Genomic DNA, 12,613 nt, shown 5'->3' with positions numbered 1-12,613 from the left:
GTATGATATAATTGCAAAACACTGTTTTTAGATTATACCAACGAATCTGCTAGCCAGAGAGTGTTTTAAATACAGTGTCTGTCAGACCACATGTAGAGCCTTGTATTCCATTCTGGTTGTTGATTTTGAGGCCTATAGTCATGGAAGAGTGATCAGGAACTTGAGGGGGTGTAAAATATCGTGAGAAACGTTTGAAAGCAATTGGGAAGGAGGAGGGTGGTGAGGTGTATACATTAAAGTCAGTAGAGAGGAGATCCAATAACTGTACCCCTTTTACTCAAGTCCTGAGACAAGTTGACATATTTGTGTTGGGTCAGACAATAGAAAGATGGCCAGTAGGTGATAGAAGCAGAACTCAAAAGATTTCTTGATAAAATACATGTACAAATGAGGATGCAAAATATATGTGTACAGTTTAAAGAGTAATTAGAATACTTGTGAAAATGTCCACCTGGCTTGAAAACTAGAAATATCAATCACTAGTATCTTAGAAGCTCTTGTGTGCCTCTCCGTTGTTCTTATTTCATTTGTTTTTACAGATATATAATATCTCATTGTATGATTATGCCACAATTTATTCATCCTACTGTTAAACGATATTGGGTTTCTTTTTTTTTTGTTATTAAGGCAATACATTATTAGTGTTCTGTACATGTCCTGATGTTTAAGTGCAAGAGTTTCTTTTATAGCAATGGTTCTCAAAGAGTCTTCCTAGACCAAGAGCATCAGCATTACCTGGAACTTCTTAGAAATACAAATTCTCAGGCCTCAGTCCTCAAATTAGAAATTCTGGGGAAGAGTCAGCAATCTGTATTTAACAAATCCTACAGGTGATTCTGATGCATGTGTGAGAACCACTGTTTCAGAATATTGGCACAAGGATAGAATTGCTGGGTCATGGAGTTACATATGCTCAACTTTTTTTTGAGAAATATCAAACAGTTTCAAAGTGGTTGTACCAATTTGTCTCTGCTATCAGTGGATGAGTCTTCCTACTAATGAGTCTTCAGCATCCTCATTTATGTTTGGTGTCATCTTATGTTTTAGGGTTCACAAATACAGGAAGTTTGAATGATATTTCCCGGTGGTCTTTTTTTTTTTTTTTTTTTTTTTTTTTGCGGTATGCGGGCCTCTCACTGTTGTGGCCTCTCCCATTGCGGAGCACAGGCTCCGGACGCGCAGGCTCAACGGCCATGGCTCACGGGCCCAGCCGCTCCGCGGCATGTGGGATCTTCCTGGACCGGAGCACGAACCCGTGTCCCCTGCATCGGCAGGCGGACTCTCAACCACTGCGCCACCAGGGAAGCCCTCCCGGTGGTCTTAATGTGCATTTCCCTCACTGTTAATGGGTTTGAGCCAATATATATCTCTTCATATATTTACGAGCCACTAATATTTTCTCATGGTTAAAATGCCTATTTGTGTCTTTGCCCACCTCTGTATTGAATTTCAAATTGATTTCTAGGACTTATTTATCTCCTCTGTTAATCTTTTGTCATTTTATATGCTGCAAACATCTAAGAGTTTTTAGCTTGTCTTTTTTTTTTAACTCTCTGTATTAGATCCTTAGTTGAACAGAGTTCTTAATTTCAGCATTATTGAATTTATCAATATTTTCTTTTATGGTTAGTGCTATTTGTGTTTTAAGAAGTCCTTCCCTATCCTGAAGTCATCGAGACATATCCCCTCTATTGATTTATGAATTTTTATAATTTTGTCCTTTTCTTTCATTATGACCTTTCCTTGTGTTATGATGTAGGTATATAATTTTTTTCTTAATGAATAATTAATTGCCCCAGCACCTTTTATTAAAGATCCATCCTTTGCCCACTGATCTTTAAAGCCCAATCTGTCTTAAACCAACTTTTTATATATAGTATATAGGTCTGTTTCTGAGCTTTCTCTTCTGATCTATTCTGATCTGTTTGTCTATTTCTATTCCAATACCATATTGTCTTTTCGTTTTATAAAAAGTCAGTATCCAATCAGAATAACAATGGGCCATGTTGTTCTTAACCAGTGGCCCATTTACATTTTAGAATCCGTAAATTTTCGTGAAAAACTTCTCTGGGTTTTGCTTGGGATTGCATTGAATTTATAGATCAATTTAGGAAGAACAGACATGTTTATAACATTGAATCTTCTTATTCATGATTTTCTTCATTTAAGTCTTCTTCAATGTATTTCAATATAATTGTATACTTTTTCTGGAAAAGTCCTATATATCTTTTACTAAATTTATTCCTAGATACTTTGTAGTTTTTTATGCTATTGTAAATAGTATAATTTTTAAAATTACATTTGCTAACTGTGCTTAGGAGTAGATATACAATTGACTTTATATATTTTATAGCTGTGACCTTTTTAGAACTCTCTCATTCTAATAATTTGTTGATTCCTTTTGGTTTTCTGTGTATAAATAGCAACTTTTTTGTGTCTTCCTTTTCAGTCCTTTTACCTTTTATTTTCTTTGTTTTCTGCAGTAGTTAGGATCTCTAGTATGCTGAATACAAGTGATGATTGCAAGCATCCTTGTCTTGTTCTTATACTTAAAGGAAATATATTCAAAATTTCAATATTAAATAAGATGTTTGTTATATAGTTTTTACATACGCCTGATCTTAGATTTCAAGCCTATTTGGGTTTTTATGATGAAAAGGTATTACATTTTATCTAATGCTTTTTCTGCATTTATTGAGATGGCAGATGATTTTTTTTTCTTTTAATCTGTTAGTGTGGTGGATTAGAGTACTCAGGTTTTGTTTAATAAATCAAACTTGCATTCTTGGTACAAAACTTGGTCAGGATATGTATTTTTTTATATTGCTGGATTCACTTGTGTAATATTTAAGATTTTATATCTGTGGGTCACAAGTGATATTAGTTTATGAGACTACATGATTTCTTAATCTGTTCTAGTCTGGTTTTGGTATTAAAGTTATGCTAGCCTCATAAAATGAGTAAAGAGCATTTCTCCTGTATGTTTATTTGAAAAGATGATATAAAATCACTTTGTCTTTTTCTTGGTAGAACTTGCCCATAAAGTCATCAGTCAGCACCTGGCATTTTCTTTGTGGAAAGATTAACTTCTGATTTAAATTCTTTAAGGTTTATTGGATTGAATTATTCAAGTTTCTCTTGATTAAGTTTTGATATTTTGTATTTTTTAGTAATTTATCCATTTTATTTAAATTTTCAAATTTACTCTTCTAAATATTTGTAGTATGTTCCTTATTTGTTTATTCTCTATGGTATCAGTCATTTTGTCCCCTTTTTCTCTAACGGTATTATTCATTTGTACCTTTTCACTTCTCCTTCAGCCTTTTGTCTCTTACAAGCCTTCAAAGAAATTGGCTTTGTTTACCCTCATCTTTTGTATTTTTTTTCTGTTTCATTAGTTTTTATCTTCATAATATCCTTTTTTTCTCCTGTTATAAGAGTGCCTATTGGGCTTCCCTGGTGGCGCAGTGGTTGAGAGTCCGCCTGCCGATGCAGGGGACATGGGTTCGTGCCCCGGTCTGGGAAGATCCCACATGCCTCGGAGCGGCTGGGCCCGTGAGCCATGGCCGCTGAGCCTGCGCATCCAGAGCCTGTGCTCCGCAATGGGAGAGGCCACAACAGTGAGAGGCCTGCGTACCGCAAAAAAAAAAAAAAAAAAAAAATAGAGTGCCTATTCATGAGCTGGGATATAATTTTTGTATCTGATAGGCAACATGACATTTCATTGTTTTAAATTTTCATTCCTTTATTTGTGATGTTGAACATATTTTAATAAAATACTAGCTAGCTACTTATAAATTTGATGTAAAATGTAAAAGAGAGCATCCAAGACTGAGGAAAATGTATTAAAGAAAAAAAATTTAGGGAGCTATGTTTAGGAAATGATATAGCACTTTGTACCATCTATATTATATGATACATTTTATTGTATTATGATTACTTGATTCTATGGCTTGAACTCTTAAAGGACAGCCACAAACTCATACTTATCTTTGAGTTCTAGACATTATTATATACATCTCTGAGTGTTGGACATTGCCTGACTCGATAACAAATGGCTGGCTGGCTGGACAGATGGTGGGTTAGGAAAACAAGATATATTAGATTAATATAGAGAGTGTTGACACTTTGTATGCAGAATAATAATGATTTTGAAACTTTGTTCTATTGGCTTGAAGAGCCTTTAGAACAGGGCTCCTGCTTTGGTAATTGCTTCTCTTGTAGGTTCACTTGGTCTCTAGCCTTCAGAGAGATAGTGGAAATTGTGCTATTCTTTATCACAATGCTTGGGGGTGTGGGCCATGGAGGTCAGAATTAGGAAACAGGGGGATGGAATATATCAGTCATGGTTCAATCAGGGGAGCAGAACCTTTATGAGTTATGGGATAAGGGATTTATTATATAAATTAGACCTCAAGCAAAGTCTTATATGATAATATATTTATTATATAAAAAAGACCTTATGTAGTTCCAGCTTAGCAGGTTGGCACAGTAAAAACCAACATGTAGAACTGCTAGGAGGATACTCCAAGAGTAGAGCAGAAGTTGAAGGTTATAACTTGGTTCTACATGGGAGGAAAAGAGGCCTAATTACAGTGATTAGGGGAAGAACTGAAGGGATAAAGACCTAGCGTGTTGAGTATGAGAGGGTAACCGTGACCATAGTGAACCCAGGTAATTGCCAAAGCACAAACTGTTTCTGATCAGTGGATATGATGTGCGTAGCCCTGGTGGAGAAGTCAGAATCTTATTGAATCCTACTTCCTATATGGACACTAATTCCTCATCCTCTCTTTAAATGGTGGTGGCCTTAGGAGTTCTACCCATGGCCTACTGCTTTTCTTCCTCAAAACATTTTTTTTTTTTTTTTTTTTTACGGTACACGGGCCTCTCACTGTTGTGGCCTCTCCCATTGCGGAGCATAGGCTCCGGACGCACAGGCTCAGCAGCCATGCCTCACGGGCCCAGCCGCTCCGCGGCAGGTGGGATCCTCCTGGACCGGGGCATGAACCCATGTTCCCTGCATCGGCAGGTGGACTCTCAACCACTGTGCCACCAGGGAAGCCCGGGTGAGTTTCTTACCTCTCTGAGATTCAGTGTCTCCATCTGTAAAATGGAGGTGATATTACTACCTACCTTGTAGGATTGTTAATGAGGATTAAATGAACTAATACATGTCCTACAGGTGGTACATGACAAGTAGAGATAAGCAGGACTCAATTATGCTGGAATTAGAGCTGGAATTTGAACCCAGTCCTCCTGACTCTAGAGCTTGTACTCTACCCATTATGCTAATGTGCTCTTCTGCTGTTTCAGAAGTGGGAAGTGCTGCCAACAGTTTCACCTTTCTCAAAACAAATCTGATCATATAATTTCCTTGTTTAAAAACCCTCAGCAATTCTTTAATTCCAGTAAGACACTCCTTCACATGGGCCACAGCCATCACGTTTTGGTCTGCTTATCTATATTACCTCATTTCTGCCCTCTTCTTATAATGCTAATGCATGGCAACCCCAGCATATTTTTAATATCTGGAAATTTCCATGCTCTTTCATACCTCAGCACTTTTGCACATGTGATTCCTTCTGCTTGAAATGTGTTGTCTTCACTTCTGGAGAGCTCCTGATTGCCCTTTGAGATTCAGCTTAAACATTACCTCTTTTGTAAAACCGTCCTTAGCATATTCGATTTTGATGTGCCTGTCTCTATACTCTCAGAGAACTTACTGTGTTTTAATTATTTGCCAGTTTCCTATAGGCTGTGAACTTTTCGAAGGTACTCATCTTAATGGTCTTAAGTCCTAGCTCAGTACCTGACACAAGTGCTCAATAATTCACATGGAACCATTGAATACATTTTAAAAGAGTATGCATTCTGTTCCCATGGTAGTCTCCTACTTTAGTCCGTGGTAATGACTGCCTCTTGGTGTCAGGATTCTGTCAGCATTTTCCTTCTCTACTTACTGATCTACCTACATCTGTGATTTGTAGAGTCAGGGTATTAGTGTTGAGTGTGACCTGAGAGGCAGTGTCTTCCAGTACTCCATTAACTTAATTTATATATTTTATCTTTAGATGTGCATAGCTGCATTTCCCATTGTGTCATATAGCCTCTCACCTTTCTTCTTGTGGGAACCTGTCTCTGTATCAGGCCAAGAAATCTCCCTTGATCTCCAGGAAAAGAAGTTCTTCCCTTTTTGTCAGTGACTTGCCAGGCTGTAGAGTATTAGGGAACCATGTTCCCAATACTGGCAGATTTTGTGGCCTTCATTCTTTCTAATATTGATCCTTCATGCTGAAGTGCTAGCTTATTTTTCTGTTTTCTCAAAATATTTGAACAAAAATGCTATTTTTTTCCCCCAATGAAATGTATCATTTAGGATCACTCTTCCTATAAGCCAGGATCACATTTTCAATTTCCCTGTCACTTTGTTGGTTTTCAGCACACCCTCAGCTCCTGGCAGATTTGCATTGACCAGGCAATCATGGGGAAATTCTCACAGAAAGTTGTGTGTGTATACATACATGTGGATGGTGGTGATGGAATGGGGAATAAGTGGCAAGATACAGGAGAAAGAAAACTGTTCTGTCCTGTTTACCCAACATGGGAGGCAGCATTATACGGAAAGAGAATTGGATTGTGGTTTTCTGCTCCCTAATTGTAACTTTCTTTTTCATTTAATTTCAGGAAATTATATATACAATAGTGTAAAATTGTAAAATTACAAAAAAGCTAACAGAAAAAAGAAAGCCTCATTTCCATTCCTGACCCCTAGTTCCTTTGCTGTAGTAACCGCTCCATTTTCTTACATTTTGTTCAAGAGATATTCTATGTATATATAAGCTTAGTGGCATATCACTTAAAATATACAAATAATACTGCTTTTATGCTCTTAGGTCTCTTGAACTTCAGCATTAACTTTTAAAAATTCCTAGATGAAAATACTAACACATACTCGACAGAACCCACAGGGATTTTGTTTGTGACAATCACTGAAGTAGTATTTGTGAACATGCTTGAAAAATCATCAGGTATTTTACAAGTACAGGGTGGAGGGGAGGGATAGTGATGGAAGTAGCATTGTTCTCCACAAAGGACAGTGAGTCACGTGTGATCTGATTTGACAAGAGCAGTTAGTTCTGAATTGGCAGCAGGTCTGTTGTGTCAGCAGCATCCTGCCTAACTTTTGGGCATGTTTCCCTGCCTACAGGTCCTGTCCCTCTTATGGCATGGTCTTGGGGTTTTCTGCATGGCTAATCAAGAGATTCCGCTTGCGCCTTAATTGTCAGGTGTGTATTCACTTGAGATAAGCAGTGAAAGCTCGCCAGAGTGTGGGACACCTCTGCCCCCCTCCTTCACCCCTCCCCTTTGCTCTCTCTTCATGTTCAGGGAGTTGGTGCTGGAACTTGGCTGATGCAACAGTTTGAATCACCGTCCCTTCGTGCTGTGGGATCCATTCACTTTTAATTGGTAGTTGCTGGAATCATTTCTCCCTCCCTCATCCTAACTTCCTTTTTTAATTGGCTCTCAGGGGCCTCCAACTCCTGCTTTAATCAACCAAAGCAGAGCTGCTGCAGAGAGTCTTAAACTGGTGCCTGGGGACCCTAGGTTTTTCTGTTATGACTCTCCTTCTTCAACTTTTTTTTCTAATCTGTTAAAACAACTTATCTTTGGATTAGGCCTGGGGGTATAGGGATCCTTAGAGCATTGGTTTCACTGAGGCAGCTTGAACAGCGCCAACTTCTTCTAGATTTTACCAACTATTGTGTGTGGCCTGGAGCTTTTTGTTCCTGCTAGCAGAGAGGGAGATTTCTGGCTGAGGTATCCAAAATGGACCTGGTGAATGATGGGAGTAGAAGAAAAACTTATCATTTGAGGAGTGTGAGCCTTGACATTTTGGTGCACAGACTCCTCTATAGCAAAAAGCCTTGTGGAAAACTTGCTGTGTCTGCTTCTGTTTGTCACTGCCCAAAGGGGAAAAAAACACTAGTTGTACAGTTTTTGACAATAATCATTATTGGGTTACATTTTTTAAGTATTTTTATTTTATTTATTTAAAAATTTTTTGTTTATTTATTTATTTGGCTGCTTTGGGTCTTGGTTGCTGGGTGCAGGCTTTCTCGAGTTGTGTTGAGTGGGGGCTACTCTTCGTTGTGGTGCATGGGCTTCTCATTGCGGTGGTTTCTCTTGTGGAACACGGGCTCTAGGCGTGTGGGCTTCAGTAGTTGTGGCACGCAGGCTCAGTAGTTGTGGTTTGCAGGCTCTAGAGCGCAAGCTCAGTAGTTGTGACGCACGGGCTTAGTTGCTCCATGGCATGTGGGATCTTCCCAGAACAGGGCTCGAACCTGTGTCCTCTGCACTGGCTGGCGGGTTCTTAATCACTGTGCCACCAGAGAGACCCTAAAAGTATTTTTAAATAGGCTTATTTTTTAGGGCAGTTTTAGGTTCACAGCAAGATTGAGGGGAAAGTACGGAGAGTTCCCATACACATTTTGCCCTCACACACGCACACACACACACACACTTGCTCCCCCACCATCAACATCCTGCATCCGAAGGGTGCATTTGTTACAGTCAATGAACTCACACTGACACATCATTATCACCCAAAGTCCACAGATTACATTAAGGTTCACTCTTGATGTTGTACATTCTATGGGTTTTGACAAATGTATGATGACTTGTACCCACCATTATAGTATCATACAGAGTAGTTTCACTGCCTTAAAAATCCTGTGTGCTCCACCTATTCATTCTTTCCTTCTCTCCTAGCCCTTGACAACCACTGATCTTTTTACTGTTTCCATAGTTTTGCCTTTTCCATAAAGTCATATACTTGGAATCATAAGAGTATGTAGCCTTTTCAAGTTGGCTTCTTGGGTTATATTTTTAAATGACATTTAAAAATTATTTTTAGTATGGTTTTAAAGTTATGATAGAGAATAAATATATCTCTGGCAAACACAAGCACATTTGTGTGACCTCTTTTTGAACAAATGGATAATGCTAAAGGAAATTGTCCTTGTACAAGCTCACGTTTGGAGAAGCAATGCAATAGTAGACTTGGCTTTGAGTGCCTTATTACCAACACTCTTTGACCACACCACAATTATGGTCCAGGTTGGAAAACACTTGTTTGAGTGTTGAATTGTGACTTTTATACCGAATGATAGGGTAGCTGTTATCCTACAGATAAATTTGCTTACAAGGCTATGTCTTGAGACAAGACCAAGAAAGACACAGAAATCTGCCTATACTTTCAACAGTGTTCATTGAGAACTGCATTCTAGATAAAGCAACCATATGTATATATTTGCTATCACTATGTAATATATAAGTGATTTGTAAATTATTATATATATCGCCCAAGAGATTGTGAACTCTTCTGTGTCTTTCTAGAATGTGTCCCTAACTCTACCATGGTGTCTACTTATAGTACACACAATAAATATTGAATGAGTAAACATTCTGATGTTGATTATAATTCTCTGAACACATTTTGTTGTTGTTGTTTATATTTAGAAGATCAGGTTCTCACATTTTTAAAAGAGGTTCAGGGATCATTTTCTTTTTTTTCTTTTCTTTTTTTTTGCGGTTCGCGGGCCTCTCACTGTTGTGGCCTCTCTCACATGTTTTTTCATGTATTTTACGTGTTTATATGGATAGAGAAGGTAAACAAAATGACTATATAGTCCTGCTTATCTTTGGTCAGGGCAGGGTGGCTGTAGAAGATGTTAACCAGAATTCCATCAGATGAATGTAGAAGTAGATCCAGAATGCTGGGATTTGAGGGTATGACCCCACTAGATGTGAGAGTATGTGGTTTACCAGTGTGGTCAGGGAAAACTATGCATCCCAGGAGATTATGAATCTTAGTCAGGGTGTAAGCCTACCAGTCTTTTCGCCCTGTCCAGCTTTGCTTCTCTTTGTGCTTCTTCCCTGGCGCAGGCCATTTCCTCTGCCCTGCCAGGTGGTTGAACAGTTGGGAGGGAGGGCTATACCTTTTCTTTTATTTACTTGCTTATTGCTGTAGCCCAATTCATAATATGGCAAGCAAAGAGGAGGTCTCTTTTACTTCTTCACTGGTTTCTGCTAGACTCAGTTCCTGATTAAGTTCATAAATGTTGACTGAACACCTACTCTAGTATTGGATATAGCAATATGAGTGCTTTAAGATGAATAGGGTCATATAGCTAATGAATGGTAAATCTGGGCTTAATCTGGGTCTACTGACACTAAGTTTACTGCTTTTGACACTATACCAGGCTGTTTTGTGGGATTCTTTTGTCAAAGTAAGAAAGTGAAAGGAATTATGTGTTCTTATTTAAACCCAGGAAGAGATCATGCAGGAAGGACTAAAATTCTAATAGTTAAGGTTAGTGTGTAGAGTGCCTATTCTTTTTAGGTGATTAGATTTAATTTTTAAATTAGTTTTTCATATACTTAATGTTTATACTTGCCTGTTTTAAAGAAAAATGTATAATTGAGGATAAAACTGTGTTAATCCATTAATCCAAGTAAAGCACTTCTGTTGGATGTCTAGTAGCTCAAATACAAGGACATAACTAGTGTGATAGTTTATTTTAACATTAGTTATCCTCCAAGTCTCTAGGAAGAAATAAGCAGCCAAAGTCAAACCTTAAAATGAGGGCATATGTTATTATAAGAAATATGAGAAAAATATTATTAAACCGAGGAAGACATTGAGTTAGTGGTTATAGTAAGTACTGTTATCAAGCATAGAGATGATTGCCTGGGAACAGAGTGTTTAAAGAGCTGAGGAGAGAAAAGAATCAGCATAATATTGACAGGTTGTATTGATGTAGAACCAACCTTCTAGAGTTCATAAAGTTTCAAAGCTATAAATATATTCATCTTCTTGAACAATTCTGGGAAGAGGAACTAAATTAGAGTAACTAAATTTCCACAAGGTGTTATGGAGAATTATTGGCTGAACAGATTTGCTGTCCCTTAAGGCAATGCTTGGAAAATGATACATAAGAAAATGATGTTTGTCTGACAGTCGAATAAACATGAAGGAATTTGGAGGCATCTCTATAGATTTTGGTGAAAAATTCATTATTTTATTTATGTTCTAAGAAAAAATATGTAATATGATTAAAATTATAACAAATTAAAATATAGCAAATACTGAATTTCCATAACATTTCTAAATAATATATTTTCCAAGTTTTAAATGAAAACTTTGAGTTTGTTTCTGTGTATGGAACTTTAAAATATGGAACTTTACAATATTAGTGGGGTTTTTTGGGTATTTTTGCGGTACACGGGCCTCTCACCGTTGTGGCCTCTCCTGTTGTGGAGCATAGGCTCCGGACGCGCAGGCTCAGGGGCCATGGCTCACGGGCCCAGCCGCTCCGCGGCATGTGGGATCTTCGCGGACCGGGGCACGAACCCGTGTCCCCTGCATTGGCAGGCGGACTCTCAACCACTGCACCACCAGGGAAGCCCGGTAAGTCATTTTAAAAAATAAACTTTTTATTTTGGAATACTTTTAGATTTACAGAAGTTTCAAAGATAATTACAAAGAATTCCAGTGTATCCGTCACCCAATTTCTCCCATGGTTAACATCTTACATAGTACATTTGTTAAAACTAAGAAACCATTATTGGTGTGTTACTAGTAACAGAACTCTGTTATTTGGACTCTACTAGCTTTCCATTAATGTCCTTTCTTTGTTACAAGATCCAGTCCAGGGTACCACATTACATTTAGTTGTCATCCCTCTCCAGTCCCCTCTGAGTCTGTGGCAGTTTCTAAGTTTTTCATGACCTTGACAGTCTTGAGGAGTACTGGGCATGGTTTCTTGTAGAATGGCCCTCAATCTAGGTTTAATGTTTTTCCTCATGGTTAGACTGTGATTATGGGTTTTAGGGAAAGATACCACAAAAGTAACGTGCCCATCTTGTCATATCATATCAGGGGACAAGGTATCCATATGATACCACTGGTGATGTTAACCTTCATCACTTGGTTGATGTTGTGTTTGTCAGGTTTCTCCACTGTAAAGTTACTTTTTTCCCCCTTTCCCTAATATTCTTTGGAAGCAAGTCACTAAGTCTAGGCCACCTTCAGAAAAAGGGGATTAAGCTCTACCTCCTGGAGGAGGGAATATCTATCTATATTATTTGGAATTCTTCTGTAAGGAAAATTTGTCTCTTTCCCCTAATTTATTTATTTTTTCAATCATTTATTTATTTCAGTACGGACTCATGTATATTTATAGCATACTTATAATTGCATAGTTATAATCCAGTACTACATTATTTATTTTGTTGCTCAAATTGTTCCAGTTTTGGCCTTGTGAGGTTTTTCAGTTTAGCTCTTGTATCACTTTGACATGTCTTTATCTTTTTGCTTTTTAAGTATTATTTTATTTCTGGTCTTACAAGATGCTTCCAGCTCATCTTGCATTTTATCTGTCCCAGTTCTAGAATTAGTCATTTCTCCAATGAGTTCTGGTACCTTTTATTGAAGGATGGCCAAACCAAGATCCAGGTGCTGGAGGTGCTACTGGGATGTTATTGCTGCCAGGCTCTTTCAGCAGACAGAGCTGCATAATGTATATGCATGTATAGTATGCCATATATA

This window comes from Hyperoodon ampullatus (assembly GCF_949752795.1).
Source record: "Hyperoodon ampullatus genome assembly, chromosome: 3".
Classification (NCBI taxonomy): domain Eukaryota; kingdom Metazoa; phylum Chordata; class Mammalia; order Artiodactyla; family Ziphiidae; genus Hyperoodon; species Hyperoodon ampullatus.
Note: the sequence above shows the minus strand (reverse complement) of the source record.